Raw genomic sequence first — 21,231 nt, forward strand, 5'->3', positions numbered from 1 at the left:
TGCATCACTGGCTTTTGAAATTCACAATACAGTGGTCTTAGACCATTTTTAGGTAAAACCTAGTAATAAGTTATCTGAGCCTAAAGAGAGCCCATACCTCTGTGACTATAGCCCCCCCACCCACCCCCACCCCTATCCCCACCCCCTCCCGGGCTGCACCAGGGAAGACTGGGCATTAAGGTCAGGCAGAGTGAACAATGGGGGAGTGAATTCCAGTGGGTCAGGTTTCGTCATGGGATGAGATATGGTTTAGATACAGCTCCATCTGTAACTCAGATTCAAAGAGGATTTAAGGCTTAATATCTCCAAGGAACAAAGGGGGAGAAAACACGAAACTGCACCAAAGGCCATTCCGCGAGACCGCCTGGTTTGCATTTAATGCGGAGGCGGCAGAGGCGGAGGGTCTGGGGGAGCACAGGTGCCCGCCGCCTGGAAGGCCTCTCTGTCTTTCCCTCTGAATCAGTTGATGTTGTTGGGCGTGGAGCGTGACCCTCCCGAGCGCGCCTGTGTTAAGTTTCTGAAGCTTCTTCCCACCTAGGAAGGGACTTGGGGATCGGCACCCTCCTTCCCTCTCTTCTGTAACTATGGAGGCACCCAGGGCATCTTCACCCTCCCTTCCCCTTCACTTGGCATTGAAACATCAGGTGGGCAATGTGCTGCCTTCAACTTGGGGGGGGTGGGGAGGGGAGGGGCTGGACTCTTGCAAATGAACCCCAAAGCATTCTGCCATTCAGTTCCTTGTGTTTTTCACGGCTGTGTCTGGCATCCTATCGGCATTTCAGGTTACAATCAAAGTCATTATCACTCTAGTGACCTAAATAATCTATCCATGTCAACGCAACGACAGCGGGTCCTTGACAGCCCTTTCCCTATTCTTAACCTGATTTCGAATAGCATGAATCCCACTTTATTTCGGGGAGGGCACTTTTTTCGTTCAAGTCCACTATGGGGGAGAGGGACGGAGATCATGGAAAGGCGCTGATGGAAAATAACTGTAAAATCATGACTGCGTTGCTCAGAACTCTGTATTACTCATCCGCTTAGTGAGAGCTCCAGTCGGTACCACACTTGAGTGGCAACCTCACCAATTAGCATTGCCGCTGTGGGTCTGTGACGTGCACGTGAAAACGGAATTTGTGTAGAAGGGCTCATGCAAACGATGCGACACGAACGTGGCCTCCGTGTCAAGTCCTTTCCCGTGTCCTGACAGACTCGTGTCTTTGCAGATTTCTCTGATCGGTGGCCCCCTTGACAGTTCCCAGAGCTCATAAGCCAAAGGAAACAGCTCCTGTTGCCATGAGCACTGTGTCTGCAGTGAGGTTTATGAGCTGTTCCTGCCGCTGCGTTTTGCCTAAAAAAGAAAAAAAAAAAATCAGACTTTCCCTTGGATCTGGCAAGAACACAGATTAAGAAGGGGATGTATGCAAATATCTATGCTAATGCCGCCAAACCTGTAACGTGGCCCCATGGGGTCTGTGTTGCCATTTTTCTTAGTGAAAACTTTTCTCCCCTGTTAGCATTAATGTATGTGTCTCATGTTTTAAAAATCTGCAATAATGCAACAAAACCTTGAAAGCAAACGTGTTAGGACAAATATGAACTGTGCCCTTTTCTTATGTCATCAGGATCTATAGTGTCTTCATAAATATAGTAAGGATACATTTATAAACCATTCGTTGTTTTTCCCCAATTTGAAGAAATTCCTGATCTTTTTTTTTTTAAATATATTTTATTGATTTTTTATAGAGAGGAAGGGAGAGGGATAGAAAGCTAGAAACATCGATGAGAGAGAAACATCGACCAGCTGCCTCTTGCACACCCCCTACTGGGGATGTGCCCGAAACCAAGGTACATGCCCTTGACCGGAATCGAACCTGGGACCCTTGAGTCCGCAGGCTGACGCTCTATCCACGGAGCCAAACCGGTTTTGGCTCCTGATCTTTTTTGAGGAAGAAAATACTTGTTCCATTGGAGCTCTGTTTAGAACTGTTGATGGATTGGGGTTTTTTTGTTGGCAGTTTGGGGGGCCTGAGTGGGGAGGAGAAGGTGCCCTCTGGCATTTCAAGGGCTCAAGCAGCCACAGATCATGCCCACACTCTGCCGGCCAGTGATGCACGATCAGAGGTGGCCCGCATGCAAAGGGGGCCCCCAGACAGGCTGATCCGAAGGCCAGCAGAACAAAGCCGATGCGTTTGCAGGCCTTGGAAATGGCTGCCGAGCGCATATCCGGTCAGGTTGAGACCCTCGTTCTCTTTCACCCGCCCTTCCACTGTCCAAAACCTAGGATGCAGTCACTTGAAATTGCTGAACTTTCCAAAGCTAGTTGCTTTCGGGCTAAAAGAAAAATGGGAAATTTCACCTTGTACAGCACTGTCTAATCCCTATGTTGTATACCTGAAACTAATACATTATTATATGTTAACTTTACTTGAAAAATAAATTTAAAAGGCAATTTCACCCCAATAGCACTTTTGTACTTTACCCTTCCCCCCAAAAAAAATGTATAGACAACATGTCCGGCCAGCATAGCTCAGTGGTTGAGCATCAACCTATGAACCAGGAGGTCACGGTTCAATTCCCAGTCAAGGCACATGCCAGGGTTGTGGGCTCGATCCCCAGTGGGGGTGTGCAGGAGGCAGCCGATCAATGATTTTCTCTCATCATTGAAGTTTCTATCTCCCTCTTCCTCTCCTCACTGAAATCAATAAGAATATATATTTTTAAAAATGTATAGGCAACAGAAAGCACGCTGAGAATAGGAATGTCTCCATGCCAAGCCTCCCCATGCTTTTGGGGATGGGGATGGAGGTGTCTGCCCACCAGGGTCTGTTCTGGGACTTACCCAGCCTGATTCTTCTCCAGCTGCATCCTGCCCCCCAGTTTCAGTCATTCCCGTGTGTCCTTGTGTCCCCTCCTCTCCCATTGTGGTCTGTGTTTGCTGTTCAGTCCCAGACATTCTTAATCCATTGGGTTCCTGACATGATTTCCACTCCTCTCAGCTTCCAGCCCCTCCCCCTGGCACTCAAGTCCTGAGTGCCTCTGTTTTGAGGGGTGGGACTACTTCTCTGAAGCCCCTAAAGGGAGAGTGATAGGCAGTGCGACGCATGGTGACCAGCACTGGGAACCCCAACTAGAAAGAGTCTCCTCTTAATGGCCCGAGGGCCCTAGCCCTCAACTAGCAAGGACTCTTCTCCATGAGCACCCCGACAATGTAAAGGGATAGCGGCGCTGTGGTGGAGAGCGGGTGAGCAGAGGGAAGCTCATGTCCCCAAGTGTCATTGAGTTTCCTTTTCCCAGCCCCCCTTCAGAACCCGCCTCCTCTGCCTGTGCCTTCCTGCTGCTCCTAATAGGTTCCAATGATACAATCACATGTGCAAGGAACAGAGCTCCTACAGGATCACACACACACGCACACACTCACACACACACACACACACACACACACACACACACACACACACACCAGCACCACCAAACTCATTCTCTAACTACAGGGACACAGATGCTTGAAGGAAACTCCCGGTGCCCTCCTCCCTCCACCGCCCAAACTCCCAAATCACATTTCCTTTCTCGGAGGTGCAGAGAGCATGGGTTAAGTTTTAAGGGTTTAAATGGATTTTTTTTTCCCTGAGCCTACTAACTTCTTTCAGATTATCAGGAATCTAGAAAATGTGATACTTAAGTACTGAGTTCCCTGCACATTTTGAGGGCAGGGTCTCCCTGTGTGCTCACCCCTTCTGCGTCTCCCCAGACCCGGGCTCACCCAGCTGAGAGCTGCACAGGCTCACGTGGCCTGGAATACAGGTCCCTAAGGAGTTGCTGGCCTCCGGCCACCGAGTCCCATTGGAACGGGTGGCCCAGATTCCTTCAGATGACCCGCCGACAAGAGCTGGCCGCGCCTAGGACAGCGGCCACCACCACCCCCCACCCCTGTGTTCCCTGGGCTTTTTATTGCCTTTACTCGGTCAAGGGAAGGAAAGCAGTCTGTCTCTTCTACTTGTTTAATAAAAGAAAACATAATCATAGTTTGACACATTACTCTTGGTGGATGCACAGGAAAAATAACCTATATATCAGAGGAGGAGAGAGGAGCGGAGGGGGAGGCAGAAGAAAAACGCATTGGCTGCCTGCAGAGTCCAGTATCAGACGTCAGAGAAAAACCCATAGCAACGGGGCTCGGAGACAGATGGGGCGTCTGCAGCCCTCCCTCAGGTGCGAAGACAGAATAGGTGAAGCCATCCGTTTCCCCGAGCCGTGGGAATGGCAGAGTGAGGTGGACCGAGTGTCTGCTTCTTCTCCACGTTGTCTCACTAAAGGGTAGGAAGGGTTTCAAATAGGAGATTTTTTTTCATTTGTTTAGAGAAACACGCCTGTTTTTCCCCTGGAACCACCACCCTATTCTTTCACCCTGAATTTCCAGTGGCCTGACTGTGGTGATGAACTCTTTTGTTAGAAATTCGTTGTACTCCCACCTCTAGTTTACATTTAAAGGATGGTGGGATAAATGCAACATGGACTGTCTTATGAAAATATCACGCCACTTCTGATGCAGACAAGATTTTCCATGAAGCCCAAGAGTGATTTTTCTGACTTTAAAAAAAATCCAAAATGGAGCTTCGAGCACTAACTACGCCTGGGAAATAACTTAGCTGTCACTTTGTTGTGAAGGCGACTTGTCCTAAAAACCCTTTAATTGGGCCACCACCTGACTTTCCTTAGTCTCTGTCGGGTCCTCTTGAAAAAAAGTTCAGTGAAACAAGGAGCAGGAAGTAGAAAGTTGGGGGGATGTTAGAAGCACACAAAAATGAAAAGGTTTCCTCTCAAAGCAGTTTTAGTCATATTTCCTGTTATTGTTTGGCATCTTCTCTTCATCCCCAGGCTGTATTGTTAGGGCTCTAAAAATAGTCAACGTATACCCCTACTATACCACTCCCAGTCGAAAGTCTGGTGGTAGGTTTAAAATGCTACTGTATATTAAATTTACATGTAAATAAACTCGGTTTTTTAAAGCAGGGAAGACAAGGAAAACTGGAACTATTTATACTGATTTTTGAGCAGGGGTCACCGTCCCTGCCAGATGTCCGGTAGCCCTGTGAGGGCAACGTGAGAATCACAGCGGCTACAAGTAAACAGGAGGAAATGGGGACCGCTGGTCCAGCGCGTGGCCCAGACATACGTTGCATACGAAATAAAGGCGTGTGGATTCTTATTCTTGCCAAAATATACCTTGCGGTTAAATTTGACTCCTGACTCTTAAACTCCCACCGTCAGGAACCTAGTCTCTCTCGGCCAGCTTCCCTTCACCTCCTGGCTGGATTACCCCAATCCTGCCTCACTCTACTGAATCTCATGAAAAGGAATGCTTTCATCCTTTTATTTCCTTTGAGAGTCTGTGCTGTGGCTCCCTGCCTGTTGGTTAGGTCGGATGTCTGAGCCTGCACGCAGACCTGTCCGTGCTCACACCCGCCCTGCGAAGCTTGTCTCCTACCCGCCTCAGCATCCTCCTCCGCGCGGGCCCTGGGAATACCGCCTCCCTCCTTGGGGCTGGCTGCTCCTGCCTCCTCCTTTCACTCAGATCCAAATCTCACTTCCAGCCAGGCTCCCCCTCTTCCATGAAGCTCTTCCCAAACAGAATTAGAGAATGGCAGGGCTTGGTAGGACTTAGAGAGCACCTGGGCAGGCGTCCTCATTTCATGAAGTCAGAAGTGTTCAGTGAACTTGCCCCAAGTCACACGATCCCTAGAATCCATCTGTTCCACATCCCCCTTTCTCCTGTGGAGTCCTGACCATCCCAGCTCTGACCAGGCTGGCTTCACGGAAATCCTGTGGCACCGGCCAGAGAGCGTGCCAGCGCCACTCTTGACGGGCTGGGATCATCCTCCAGCTTTCCAATGAGGGGAAACCTTGTCTCTCCACTGTTTTGTTTTTGTTTTTTTTTTTTTAATCCTCACCTGAGGATATGACTTTGTTGATTTGAGAGAGAAACATCGATCAGTATACCAGGGATCAAACCCACAGTCTAGTTATGGGCCCTGGCCGGGAATTGAACCTGTTGACCTCTCGGTATACGGTGTTTGATTCAACCAACTGAGCCACACCAGCCAGGCTCCACTGGGTTTTTAATATCCATCCAGGACCAAGTCCTTGGCTGCCCTTCTCCAAGACCTCAGCCACAACACCTGCCAGTGTGCTGGGGTGCTGGGCCCTTGGGGACTCCCTGAGCGATCGAAGCTTTTTTAAAAGGGGATGTGTATCCGAATTGAAAGAAAGCTTTCGTGGCAAATTATATATTCTGTACCCTGGCAGATGTGGCTCAGCTGAAGTGGTAGATTTGGTTCTTGGTCAGGGCTCGTGCCCAGGTTGCAGGCTCGATCCCTGGTCAGGGTGCAGGTGGGAGGCAACCAATCAGTGTTTCTCTCTCTCTCTCTCTTCCTCTCTCTAAAATAAATTTAAAAATTTTTTTAATTATACATTCTGCATATAATGTTCTAGTGCTCAGATTTCAGGTGGAGGGTTGTGTGTATGTTTTTCTGGTGACAGGTGCATTTTTGGCCATGGAGTAATAGTGTCTTACTCTGCACATTAAATCAAAGCAAAGTTGTAAACACAGCCCATATGCACGGATTTTTGTATTCTATTAAGCAAGCCAGTTGTTTCCTTGTTTGGTTGGTTTGTTGTTTGTTTCTTTGTCTTCCCTCTGGCTGAGTATTTTCTAAGAAAAATCAACTCTAAGACCTGGAGACTGAAACCGAAAATGCCAGTAAGGGCTGTGCAGCACTGTAAGGCTCAAGTGACAGGCAGAAGGCTCCATGTTCTTAAACCAGTTCCCTGCGCTTCCATTGGGTTAGCAGCCTTGGCAATATAGTGTACTGACCTAGGCACCCTTCCTTAACTGGGTCCCTTGGCAGAATGTGAATCCTACCCAGGGTGTGTGCACCTCAGGGCAGGATACATTGAGGCTCTGCCCCCAAAATCCTGTGGGAGGTGCTGAGAGTGACCGAGGCCCCGATGCAGCCCCAGATACCTCCACGGGGATGGTGGCAAGGCTCTGTGCTGTGGGGGCGGCCCCTCGGCGTCATGAGACGTCTCTCAGCACCCTGTACATGGACGTCCACTCCCTGGGGGCTGACACTGACTGACTGAGGGGGACCCAGTGACTTCTCTCCTTGGGAATTCTCTCCGACTACATCAAAAAAGGAATGAAAGAATGGCCTTGTCAGCCTCTTTAACGTGCTTCTAGCCATGAATCAAGAGGTGGCGTTCCCTGGGCCTGGTACAGAAAGTGACCTTCAGCAAAAACTACACCTGAGAACCCAAGGCAAATACAGAAGGGACTCTCCCTCTCCCGGGCTTTCCCGGGTCACATAATGGGGACCTAAGATAGACTTCAAGTTCCATTTACAGGTTCCTGTCCCCGCTCCCCCTCCTCAGCAGATTCCAGCCTTTCCTATTTAATGTCAGCTTTCAGAACAGGTTTGGTTGCCTTGGGGAGGATTCCACCCGTGCGATGGAGAAACTGTCTATTCTTAAGGTAGGGGAGGCTGAAGAGGGGACGAAACACAAGGGCAAAAGCAGAGTCGTTAGTGGGACCCAGGTAAAGGAGACCGTGTATATTAGAGAAACGGGGGACAGGTGAGGAAGACAGGATCTGATCCTCAGTGCGGCGGACGGACGCTTTCTCGGGTTGATAAATACCCTGAGCAGCAGGTGAGCGCTCCCTGTCCTGCTCCAGCATCCATCAGCCCGACCTCCTGCTCGGATTGTAACCTCCCACGAGCACTCAACGCTGAGAGAAGTGGTCGTTGTGAGCGCTTTTAAAGGAGGCTTGCGGTCTGAGGTGCAGAGTGTGTCCGAGACACGTGGACGTTGTCAGGGAGCTCGCCCAGATCCGGGAAGCATGAGGGCGGTGTTAGGTTGACTAGCTAGGGGGAAATGAGCACGAGAAGCTTTGGGAGAAAGTGGGAAAGGATGGGCATTTGAGGTGGTGCTATCATGGTAAGGAGGTCAGACTTGGTTTTAGCTTCTGGTAGAAAGTAGTAGGAAATTGGTGGTACATCCCAGATATTTAAGCAAAAATATTTATGCTTTTAGAGGGGTATTTGGCATATCACCCCCACCTTAGAAGGCCCATATCCCTGTTGTCAACAGGAGTGGAGTTAGTCCTCACTGAAATGAAAGCTTCCCCTCAATGTCACCTTCGTTCTAGGGTCTGGCTCCATATTCAGCTATCCCCCTAAGGTTTATCCTCAGCAAAAGGCTTGTGAACGGTATTTTCCTTCTTCAGGCTGAGGAACTGATTTGACCATTAAAAAAGAACAAAATATGAACTGAAAACATAGGCCCCACAAAATGTTTCTAGTTTCCCCGTTATTATTAATATTGGCCATAACAAGGGCCAGCATCTCTGAGTGCTTGCTGTGTGCCCAGCACTGTGGAAGCATTCTACCTGACACAAGTGCAGGTAAAAGGGGCGAAGAGTGTGAGACTCTGGAGAGGATGACTTCTGATTGCTACCTGATTCCTTTACCAGGTCGCTGTGTGTGAGTGTGTGTGTGTGTGTGTGTGTGTGTGTGTGTGTGTGAATGAGTGTGTGTGTGTGTGTGTGTGTGAATGAGTGTGTGAGTGTGTGTGTTTGTGTGTGAGTGTGTGTTTGTGTGTGTGAGTGTGAGAATGTGTGTGAGTGAATGAGTGTGTGTATGAGTGTGTGTGTGTGTGTGTGTGTGTGTGTGTGTGTGTGTGTGTTGTCAGGTGCTGTGTTCACCGCAGCGCCAGTGCAGCCCAGGGACCTCTCTGAAGTCCATGGTTCCTTTAGGACCATTTTTATCCCAGTTTATCCCCAACTCTTCTCAAGGGTAGAGGGGACCTGGGCCACTTCTCCTTTTTGGACTTACCAGGCAGATTTAGAAAATGAACAAATGCCAATAAAAAAGAAAGAGACAGTAATGTTTCAGTACAGTGTCACTGTACCCTTTGCAAGATAAACACGGGACTTAGAAAGAATATTAACCATAGTGGACTTGGTCTGGCCTTGTAACAGGGCACAACCTAAAGCTGTAAATTAGAAAGTATCTTTCAATCCTATCAGCATTTCTCCATGACTCTATGTAAAACCTTGTTTGAAGAACATGTCTAAAAATTTAAACTCAGGGATGTTTCTGGATGTGGTCCAGGGCCTGATGGACCCCCATCCTCACCCACCCTGACGCTCTGTGAGCCCCTCTTCTAGACTCACTTCCTCTAAGAATCTGGGTTCTTGGTCAAATTCTCTAAATATGTCAAGTTCCAATCCAGATTTCTCCATGTTACTCCTTTTTCTCCTGCTTTCTCATGCCCTCCCCCGAGTCCTGGTCCCCTCACACCCCACCACTACTGCTGCCTGGTCTGCTCTCAGGAGTGTGGGGGGCCCAGCCCTCCTCTCTGAGCCTTGGTGGGATCACACCTGGGTGGCCCACAGACAGGTAGGTTCAGCAGTCAGAAACCAGGTCGGAAAGCCAGCAGAGCAGGCTGACACGGACCCCCACCCCTCTGGAAGCATCATCTGCTGGGAGGGGAGAGCAGGGGGCTGAGAGTAAGCAGCTTCGTAGAAGGGACTCTTCCCAGGCAGCCAGCGCCCTCGGCCCCCGGCCACCTGCCCAGGCTGCGGAGCGGATGGCGATGATGGAGGAAGCGCCCTTGGGCTCCGACTTTCCTTCCTTCCGTCCTGTCTTGTAAGTGGCTGCAACAGAGAGCTCCACTTGGCAGTGTGGTGGGCTCTTGTCTATAAATGGAAACATTGGCCTGGCTCCCAGTATAACACAAGATAGGCCTCTGCATCCGTTATGTAATCTTTGCTGTGATGACTTCATCAGCCAGTGGGGAGGCGATAAAAGAGAAGGCACGATGTGGGGGAACAGTAGCTCAGGAGAAACTCTTCCCAGCAGCTGGGCTGAAGACAGCTGAGACGCCTCCTGGTTTTCAAATCAAGGCAAGAAAGGCAGCAAGCAGATGGGTGAAAACCCAATCCCTGCAGCCGCTGGCACACCACTTGCAGTCCATGTGTCCTGACAGCGGCCACTGGGATGTGGGCAGATGCCGCCCCACCTCTGGGGGGCAGGTCTCGCAGCCCCTGGAGCGGGGTTTGCCTACACCCCCGTGGGGAAGGCAGCCTGTGCAGATGAGTGGAGGTTTTCACTGTTTCCCGAGTTCCTCCACGCTAAGGGTTGGGCTGGTTCCGGCCACGCTGTGGTTTCAAGCCTAGACTTGGAGAAAAAACACAGAAGGCAGGGTGGTGGGGCAAAGGGCAGCTTGCCCGGGCGGACCGGGGAATTCTTGGAGGATGGTCAGCGCCCTTCAGGGCCGCCTCTGGGACTTGGGAGCTCTCGGGTGAAGCAGTGAAAAGGGGGCCTAGTTTCTGAACCTGTAGCCAAACCCAGTTGGTTCAGGTCTTGAAGCCTCCAGAGAACTGCATGTAAGGATGTCTGCTGCACACTCCAGAGCCTAGGTGGGCTCAGGTGGAAACACCTGACACAACCAGGGCCCCAGACACAACCAGGGCCCCTTTTGAACCCAGTGAGCTCCATTCCGTGACTGTTTAGACTAAGTGCTCTTAATGAGGTTTGGGTTTTTGTTGGGTTTGTTTTGGGGGAAGGTAAGTTATTGTTTAATGAATCCTCTAAATGTTGGCCATTTAAGTTGTCTTTAATTTTTTTTGCTACTTTAAGTCATTCAAGCTAGTCAGGATATATCTTTGCACAAAGCTCTGAATATTTCCATGAGATGAGTCCTTAGAAATGGAATTTCAGGGTCTGATGTATTCAAGTCTTTGATCACTGTCCCTCTGCTCTGGAAGACAGCCCCCTCTTGTCCCTCTGAGCCATTCTGAAGCATCCCTTCCTCTGAGAAGCCTTCAGTCCCTCCCCAGCACAGAAGTGCTTCTTCCACCGGTCCCCATGCTCTGCTGTCTCCTTAGCCCAAGGTGTGGCTTGTGCCGCCTCCTCTGCAAAGAAGCCACTGGCTGCTCAGGAACTAGGGGATCCTCACCCCTCATCAGAATTTCGGAGTCCTTGAAAACAAGCAAATAAGCAAATAGGCCCTTTATCTTTCTTTCCTTCCTTCCTTCCTTCCTTCCTTCCTTCCTTCCTTTTGGCAATTTAAAGCCTTTATTTTTTTAGATCACACATTTTTTAAGTAATTATTTAAACTAATATGTTCATAATAGAAAAACTGAAAGAGGATAACAATAAAAATCGCTTATTATCCTTGTCTAACTTGATTATTCTGTGACAACTGATTTCGAAACTGCTTTTTTCTCTCCTCTTAACTATACGTTGTAAGCTTTTTTCCTACGTGATTAGATAGTCAGAGAAGGCGTGATTTTTATTGGCTGCCTAGGACTCATGGTATGGAGGTACCATCATTTATTTAATCAGGCTCCTATTGTTGCACACTATTGAACTTTTAACCAATTTAGAGTTGCTTTGGTGGTGGAATTAACCACAGCAAAGGAATCCAAAGGGCTCTATAATTTGTGTCAAAGGTAGAGGAAAAGCATACCTCTCCAAGTTGTTTTGCCACTGGAGGGTCCAACAGTAACTTTGTTCAAAGCACTGTTAAGGACAAATGGTGTTTTTGTTGTTTTTACCCCCAAGAAAGTCCGTGAAAGCCTGACCTTCCTGTGGCTGATGGCACTCTCACCTCTTGCACTGGCCTGCCAACTTTAACCCTTTCTTCCTCAGCAGGGGCTACAGTCAGCAGCTCAGAGAAGCCGTCCATTGTAAGGCCATCTTTTTTCTCCTCCCCAGTCATACATGATGCTGGGATAGGCTAGAATTCATCAAAGCCAATTCGTCAGCTCCATTCAGCAAATGTCTATTCTGTTGCAACTGTGCTGAATGTTAGAAAACATTAAACAAAACAAAACAAAAAAACCCTACAGACCTTGCACGAATTACCCTACCAGAAAACTATAACTTGTAAGCATTTGGAAAGTTGGAACTTTTCTACCTTTCTTACATTATTTTGTAAGAAACAATCATGTATCTACCATGATCATAAGCATGGAAAATATATTATTGCATGGGGCTAGGCAAGGCTGGGAGTAAATTCAAAAACATCAAAATATTAACATGGTTGCCTTTGAGCATTAAAAATGAATATTGCCTTTTCTTTCTTTATACTTTTATGCAAAGTTTTCAAATTTTTCCATGGATCAGGGGGGAAATCAGCAAAACATGTACTTTTTAAACAATCCAGTGTCTAGATGGGAACTCCATTCTGCTCATTGAAGCCTAGAAAGAAAAGCAAGTTTCACGTCTTAGTCCTGATTGTCTTCGGAGCTCCCCTAGAACCAGCAATACCACACTTCCCTCACCCTGACCCCAGAGCTGCATGTTCAAGAGGCTATAGCAACAACAGTAACAACAAGCAGCAATTTGTTACGGTCAGGGTGGGCCAGTCGCTTGATGGAGCTGAGTATCTACCCAGGCCTGTTGGGTTCCCCAGTGCATTGGTCGGCAAACTGCGGCTCGCGAGCCACATGCGGCTTTCGAGCCGTGGTTTGCCGCTCTGTTGACGAATGAGTTTGCCGACCACTGCCCCAGTGTAAGTGGCTCCTTAGAGGATGAACACAGAACTACTAAACCCATGTAGCAGGCTTAGCACTGGGCCCCAAGACAATACCGTTTCAGTGATAAGCTTCCTAAATTGCTAAACTGTCTCAAAACTCAGTCGTCTTGGGGACACAACCATAAAACAAACCTTTTTATCCGACCTTCTTCAATAATCTGCTGAAACAGAGGGGTTCCTATGGGGCAGTTCCTGTTGAGGCTCTGCTATGAATTTATGGTAAGCAACTCTCCATAACCCACAGTGAGAAATTGGTCCGGTCAAAGAAATTCTGTAAAGGAAGCCACCATCCTGAAACCAAGTTTCTGCCCTGACAATTGATCAACTTCAAAGGGAATGCTAAGGTTTTATTTTATTTCCTTCCTTCCTTCCATTTATGGTTGAATGGGCTATCTTGTGCCCTTTCTTTAAATGTCAAAGTTCAGAGCACCGAGGCATCCTAATTTGGGGTACCAGGCAGCATATAAAAAAAGACATATTTTGGTGCTCTTTCAGTTGCACCCTTTGATCCCAATAGAGTTTCTACCTTTGAATTCTAAGCCCATTCCTCTCCCTCCGCCCCCTACCCCCTTCCCATTGCTTTTTACTCCAGAGTCCTCTTGGGTGGTCTGCTCAATTTAGACCAGATGCATGTTATGGTCAGTGAAAAGGTCCGAAGCCCAAAGACACCGCCACCAGCTGTGGGACATCAGACAAGTTTCTTACCCACTCAGAGGCTTGGGGGCTTTTTTAGTCCGTAAATGAGTTAACTATGGAGGCAAACGCACCTAGCAGAGTACTTTGCCTATAGTAGGTGCCCGGTAGGGGTTTAGTTGTTTTCTTCTGTTGCTGCCTCTGTGTTTGAAGAACCTTTTTCAACCAGAGGGACTTTCCTCCAATCATAGCTTTCCATAGTTCTACCTTACATCCGACCCGGGGACAGGAAGTCTAATGAGGTTGATGCTTCCTCACCGAGCAAGCGAGCGTATGCTGGCCTCACCCTCCCTCCGTCCTGGCTGCTCCCCAGCCTCCCAGCAGGGCTGCAGGGCGCCTGGCCTTCCTGGAAGACTCGTGGCCATGGCCCCTTTCAGAATTCTTGGGTTTGCATTGCCTGAGCAGCCCTCTGGAAATGTGAGAAATTTGTTCCAAATGCAGAAGAACCTGCCATAGAAATCTAAGCAACTCAGCACCCTGACTTGCTTTGGGAAAATGTAGGATTTGCAATCTCATCAGGGCACGTAGAGCTGGGAAGCCCCATGCGACAGTCAGTCTCTGTGAACCAGGATTATTGCCCAAGCGATTCCCAAACTGTGGGTCTTGGTAATTACCTGGAGGGGTTGTCAAAACAGCTCCAGGAGTAGTGGTTCCGTACGCCTAGGGTGGAGCCCGAGAATTTGCATTTCTAACCGTCTCCCAGATGATGCTAATGCTGCTGATCCTGGAACCGGGCCTTGGGAACCCCCTGATTTAGCCCATTATTGTCCCCATTATTGTTCTCTCCCTTCTTAGCCATTAACTTTCCATAGGGCTTCATTAACGCTTTCATCTCCAAAGCTTCCACTGTCAAGCAGAAGTCTTAGGAATATGGTTTTCATTTGAAGGTGTGGGGACTGAGACCCAAAGGTCAGATGCCATCCCGAGCCTCAGCCTGCCAGTTCACCGCCTTGAGCCCGGGGAGTCACTGCCAGGTGCCTCCGTGCAGTGCAGCCCGCGGTGGATTCCTCTAAGCTGCTCTCAGACGTGAAACTGCTGAACTCTCCCAGCAAGTGTGTGTGTGTGTGTGTGTGTGTGTGTGTGTGTGTAAGCTGCTCTCAGACATGAAACTGCTGAACTCTCCCAGCGTGTGTGTGTGTGTGTGTGTGTGTGTGTGTGTGTGTGTGTGAAGCTGCTCCCAGACATGAAACTGCTGAACTCTCTCAGCAGTGTGTGTGTGTGTGTGTGTGTGTGTGTTAAGCTGCTCTCAGACATGAAACTGCTGAACTCTCCCAGCAAGTGTGTGTGTGTGTGTGTGTGTGTGTGTGTGTGTGTGTAAGCTGCTCTCAGACATGAAACTGCTGATCTCTCCCAGCGTGTGTGTGTGTGTGTGTGTGTGTGTGTGTGTGTGTTAAGCTGCTCTCAGACGTGAAACTGCTGAACTCTCCCAGCAAGTGTGTGTGTGTGTGTGTGTGTGTGTGTGTAAGCTGCTCTCAGACATGAAACTGCTGAACTCTCCCAGCAAGTGTGTGTGTGTGTGTGTGTGTGTGTGTTAAGCTGCTCTCAGACATGAAACTGCTGAACTCTCCCAGCAAGTGTGTGTGTGTGTGTGTGTGTGTGTGTGTGTGTGTTAAGCTGCTCTCAGACGTGAAACTGCTGAACTCTCCCAGCAAGTGTGTGTGTGTGTGTGTGTGTGTGTGTGTAAGCTGCTCTCAGACATGAAACTGCTGAACTCTCCCAGCAAGTGTGTGTGTGTGTGTGTGTGTGTGTGTGTGTGTGTGTGTGTGAAGCTGCTCTCAGACATGAAACTGCTGAACTCTCCCAGCAAGTGTGTGTGTGTGTGTGTGTGTGTGTGTTAAGCTGCTCTCAGACATGAAACTGCTGAACTCTCCCAGCAAGTGTGTGTGTGTGTGTGTGTGTGTGTATGTGTGTAAGCTGCTCTCAGACATGAAACTGCTGAACTCTCCCAGCGTGTGTGTGTGTGTGTGTGTGTGTGTGTGTGTAGGCGGTGGGGGCGAACGTTAGCTTCTGCCAAACTTAAAACCTGAATAATACCTTTGCAGGGGACACTGGTGAGAGGTTGGACATAGAATTCTTTCGCTGTATAGACTCTGGGCAAAATTCCGTTTGGAATTGATTTATTTTTTATTTAATTACTTGATCCAGTTCAGTGTGTGTGAAAAGCACGGATTTTTTTTTTTTTTCTGAGACATCCTTTTTGTTCTGTATTGACCTATTATTGCTTTTTCCTACAGGAATAACGCTCTTCCACCCCCTCCCAACCCCCGAGCCCTGCACTCCCATTGCCTTCCCAGCCCCTGGCACACGCGGGGCAGCGGAAGCTGGGACGTGCGCCCCGAGCGCCTGCGGGCCGCGGACCTGGCGCCCCCCCCCCCCCCCCCCCCGCCCCCGGGCAGCCCGCCCGCCCCCCGCGCCGCCGGCCCGCGCCCCGGCCACCTCCGCGGTTCCTTTGTTCGGGACGCCGGCGCCGAGAGGCGTTTTCCGGCCTCCGGGGAGCGCGCGCGCCCCACTCCTGACTTCTATGAGCCCCCTAAGGACTTGTAAGCACAGCGGCTCCAGCAGAGAGGCTAAATTACGCCCCAGGGGACTTTTTAAGGAAAACCCTAAATTTCATTTAGGCTGTTCGTGGGCCACGCGATCGCAAAGCCCGCGGAGGCGCGCCTCTCCGCGCCGGCTGTGGGCACCCCAGGCTGCGGGGAACCCCGTCCCTCTCGGACGGTCCCCCCGGGGTCTGGTGGACGCCGCTCCCTCCCCTCCCTCGGGTCCCCACCGCCCCGCACCGTCTCCTCCCGCTCCCAGCCCTTCCGTTCCCTCCCACGGCCTTCCCCACCCCACCCCCTGCCACCTCCCTCCCCTCGGGCTGGAAGAAAAGTCGGTAATAAGAAACCAGTTCAGTGTCGGTGGGAGAGAGGAGGGGGGGCGGGGGGGGGGCGATCACCCCAGAGATACACGGCAGTGGAGAGGGAACTCATTTTGTGTAAAGAGGGCCTCGAGTCACCAGGGAATTCCTGGATTGTCTCAGGCTGTCGTGTGTGATGTCCATCACGCCGTGCGAACACCATCTGCTCGGTATTCTGCTCTCAGTTGCCAGGCTACCTGCTGTACGCGGAACACTTGACTGCCTGGCTGCGCGCTCGCCGCGTCGCCCAGCCCGCGCGGGGCGGGGGGCGGGGGCCGGGGGGGGGGGGGGGGAGGGACGGGGTCCTGATTAAGCCATCTGCGAGCGGAGGGGCGGGCGAGCGGAGGGGCGGGCCGAGCCTGAGCACCGGGCTGACACCACCATCTGCTGGGCCAGCGGAAGAACAGCAGCTGGTCCTGGTGTGGCGTTCCCTCCCCCCTCCCGCTCCCTCCCCGCCCTCCGGGACCGCCTGGAAAAGGCTGCAGCCCGGGGCATCCGTCCTCAGGCCGGTTCGCCACCACGTCCCATCACCCCGGTCTCATCGGCCTTTTGTGGCCCCCCCCCCCCCCCCCCCGGCTAAGGAGCCAGCAGTCTTCGGCTCACCGCCAGCAACCCTGGCCCCTCTCACCCAAACACGAGGCGTGTTCTTGAAAACACTTCAGAGGAAGAAAGCTTCCCTGCGCACAGGTTTATAAATAAACAGCTGGCTGCTCTGGGGAGATATTTTTACCGCAGCTGGTTTTTTTTTGAAGTCGAAAACTGCCTCTTCGGGAGAGGTGGGGTGTTTTTTACACCTCCTACCTCTCTCCAGCCCTTGGGAAAATGGCTAAGATCTTTTCCCTGCGGGAGAAAAAGATACGGAAAATAGCATCACTGGTTTTTATTGTGTCCCCCCCTCCCCTCCCCTCCCTTTATGTTACGGAAGAGTGAAAGGTTTGGGGAGTAATGAAGATCAATGTAACCATTTGGATTGCTGACAGGGAGAGACTGGATGAGGAGACGTGGTAGAGCGCGAGGGAGGTCGTTTGGGGGGGGGGGGGGGGGATGGGGCGGAGAACAAGCCCCGTAATTAAAACTAAAAATACTGCATCCTTTGGCATTCCAGTCCTGGTGAGGAAAGCTAGGCTTGGTTTTCTCCAACTGCGCGCACACGGTGTGTCCACCTTAGAAACCAGAGCGGTGGCATGGAGTCCTGAAATTTGACAGGCGATTGCTCGCCGAGCCCTCTTAGCCTGGAGGTGAAAAGCCACCCTGTAATATGAAACAGTTAATGGCCTCAGCCAGCTCAGTGTGTAAGGTGAGTCACTTGGTGAGGCTTCACACGCTGGCTGCAGTACACACCTGAGCCTGGCCAGCCACTGAATGCAGCAGAGCTGGTTGGGGGAGTCTTAAAGGTGTAATTACCCCGACCCACAGTGTTTTGTTGGGAAGGCAATCCTTTAGAAATGCAGATAGCCCTCCCGCCTCTAGGTCTTCAGGCCTTCGGTGAGAAACCTGAAGACAAAATTTTGGGGAGGGAGTCATTTAGGGAAATATATAATCCTGGGAAGTAATAACCTAACTATTCTTTTTTAAAAAATATATTTTATTGATTTTTTACAGAGAGGAAGAGAGAGGGATAGAGAGTTAGAAACATCGATGAGAGAGAAACATCGACCAGCTGCCTCCTGCACACCCCCTACCGGGGATGTGCCCGCAACCAGTGTACATGCCCTTGACCGGAATCGAACCTGGGACCTTTCAGTCCGCAGACCGACATTCAATCCACTGAGCCAAACCGGTTTCGGCCTAACTATTCTTTTGAAAAGGGTTTTTCCCCACTATGCTTTAAAAAAAAAAAATCATTGATGGATTTTTAGTGAGAGAGAGAAACATCCATTTGTTGTTCCACTTATTTATACATTCATTGGTTGCTTCTTGTACGTGCCCTGACCTGGGGATCACACCCACAACCTTGGCATATGGGGATGATGCTCTCTAACCAACTGGGACCAGGGCCCCCACTGTGCTTCCGAAGTATTTATTTTTGGCACAGGAAGACGGGGGCCAAAAGTAGTTGGATGTATCAATGTCCTCACCTCCTCACCTCGCCGTGGCTAGGTTGAGAAAGCAACAAGTCACTGCTCACCACTTCTGAGCATGCGCCCCAGCTTCCCGGGCAGGTCACAGGACAAGAATATCTCAAAGTGCGCAAAAATAAACAGGGCCTGCCCGGACCCGCCCTCTCGTAAAATCAAGCTGAAGAAAACTTTATCTTCCCTTGGGTCTCGTTTTCTTGCCAACTCTCTCCTCTTTATCAAAACTGGGAAATAAATATAGTGAAATACACAGGAGGGGAAAGCCCCATTTATCTGTATTTTTGCTGATTGGTTAACTATCCGTCAGTGTGAATTTGTCTAAGTGTTAAGTCATTTCGCCCTTTGTTTCTAAAGGTGGGAAGAAACAGCGTTAGCGACTGGAAGGGCTTGGAAAACAGGTAGTAAATATTGGGAGCAAAGGAATGACAAATACCTTGGTCCTTCAGGAGTCAAGTGAACGGGTAGCATGAAGGCTCCTGGCATTTGTTAGTGTAAGGTCTTCTTAACAGAAAATCGCATCGTCCTCTACCTAATAGTTGTCTATGTACAGACAAAATACAGAAAGACAAATTTTATTAACTTCAGCAACGACACTTGCATTCAAAAAAATAAGAACACAGGACGCTTATGGGAGACCTCCTGTCTATTTTGTCTGCAGGCAGTTCCCAAGTGCATGCTTGGCAGCGGGGGCCTGAGGCCTGGGGAAGGCCTGTGCTAGTGGAAACAGTGAGAACTTAGACTCCAGAGCCGTGTTCTGGTTGTGCTAGTTCTGTTTCTTCCCTTGATTAACTGTGTGACCTGGGCCACTGCACTAACTAACCAGAGCTTTGGGTTATTTCCCAGGTGAGAGGAGTAACGGTGAACGGTGTTTTGTTTTGTTTTGTTTGTTTTGTTTTGTTTTGTTTTGTTTTGTTGGTTGTTTGGCCTGTTTTGTTTGGCTGGTAGAGTCGGGATTAATTACTTGAAACTTGAATGCACTGAAAGGAACATTTCTGCGGAACATTCAGACAACACTTGCCATTCCCAGGTGTGCCTGAACAGGCAAGGCGGTGTCTGCAAACTGAATGTTGTGGTCATACACCGACACTTCCAGTGAGCTCTTTCTCCCCACTCGTCTACACTGCCAGCTGCTACAGACTTCCCCACTCAGCACTATCTCAAGTAGTAGCTTGCACTGTGTGTAAATAGGTCTCTACCACATTACTTCCTGTCCCTTAAGGACCAGTCCTTAAAAGTTGCCATCATTTGAATGACCGACACATAATTAATTATGGAGACCCAATTCAACCCCCACCTTTAAATTATCCGACGTGTGAGACTCAATTCTGTTTTTGAAGATGTTGGGAGATTATGTATCCTTGGGCAGTGTGACAGGTTTCTACTTCGCACCATCGACAACTCTCACTCGCAGGATTTTTTTTTTTTACATTTATCAAAGCTTTCAGATGTCACAATTATAGACCCTTGAGCAACACAGATTTGAAGTGCACGGGTCCACTTATACACAGTTTATTTTCTTTATTGATTAAGATATTACATATGTGTCCTTATCCCCCTATTGCCCCCCAACTCCCCTGCTCATGCCCTCAACGCCCCCCCCCCCCCAGTGTCTGTGTCTATTGGTTATGCTTATATGCATGCATACAAGTCCTTTAGTTGATCTCTCCCCTTTCCCCCCACCCTCCCCTGCCTTCCCTCTGAGGTTTGATGGTCTGATAGATGCTTCTCTGTCTCTAGATCTGTTTTTGTTCATCAGTTTATGTTGTTCATTATATTCCACACATGAGTGAGATTATGTGATATTTATCTTTCTCCAACTGACTTATTTCGCTTAGCATAATGCTCTCCAAGTCCATCCATGCTGTTGCAAATGGTAAGAATTCCTTCTTTTTTTTTACCGCAGCATAGTATTCCATTGTGTAGATGTACCACAGTTTTCTAATCCACTCATCTGCTGATGGGCACTTAGGCTGTTTCTAAATCTTAGCTATGGTGAATTGTGCTGCTATGAACATAGGGGTGCATATATCCTTTCTGATTGTGTTTCTAGTTTCTTGAGATATATTCCTAGAAGTGGGATCACTGGGTCAAATGGGAGTTCCATTTTTAGTTTTCTGAGGAAACTCCATACTGTTCTCCACAGTGGCTGCACCAGTCTGCATTCCCACCAGCAGTGCACGAGGGTTCCTTTTTCTCCGCATCCTCGCCAGCACTTGTTTGTTGATTTGTTGATGATTGCCATTCTGACAGGTGTGAGGTGTGGTACCTCATTGTCATTTTGATATGCATCTCTCGGATGATTAGTGACTTTGAGCCTGTTTTCATGTGTCTCTTGGCCTTCTGGATGTCCTCTTTTGAAAAGTATCTATTTAGGTCCATTGCCCATTTTTTGATTGGGTTGTTTATCTTCCTTTTGTTAAGTTATACACAGGTTATTTTCAATAAATATACAGTTGGCCTTCTGTATCCCAGATTTCGCATCTGCCAATTCAACCAACTGCGGGTCAAAAACAGTATTTTCAGTCCACAGTTGGGAATTCGTGGATATGGAGGGCCAACAATATGCATTGATCTACACCACTTTAGATAAGGGATTTGAGCAGCCACGGGTTCAGTATCCATGAGAGGGCCTGGAACCAATTCCCCGTGCCTTCTGAGGGAGGACTATAAAGTTTTGGGAGAGTCAGTAATTATACATGGATTTTCAACTGCACAGGGGTCAGCTTCGCAAACCCCTCATTGTTCAGGGGTCGTCTGTGATTAGAATTCCATCAAACAGCAGACCTGTCAACTAGTAAATTGCAGCAAACTTCTGTGAATGTCTTTCATACTACCTAAGAGGTTCATTTTGGCCAGGTAGGCAGTGAGGAGTAAGAGGTAAACTCAGGCTGTCTCCTTCAAGACTTAAGGCAGGCCCTGACTAAGGGTTTGTTTCCTTTCCTTTGGAGAAACAGAATG

General features: G+C 49.3%; 1 protein-coding gene across 1 annotated transcript in view; it reads left to right on the forward strand.

The window, feature by feature from the left end:
- MAML3 (mastermind like transcriptional coactivator 3) overlaps nucleotides 1–21,231 on the forward strand; it is a 392,298-nt gene that overhangs the window by 359,217 nt on the left and 11,850 nt on the right. The window lies entirely within an intron of this gene.

The sequence above is a fragment of the Eptesicus fuscus genome, chromosome 6, assembly GCF_027574615.1.
Source record: "Eptesicus fuscus isolate TK198812 chromosome 6, DD_ASM_mEF_20220401, whole genome shotgun sequence".
Taxonomy (NCBI): Eukaryota; Metazoa; Chordata; class Mammalia; order Chiroptera; family Vespertilionidae; genus Eptesicus; species Eptesicus fuscus.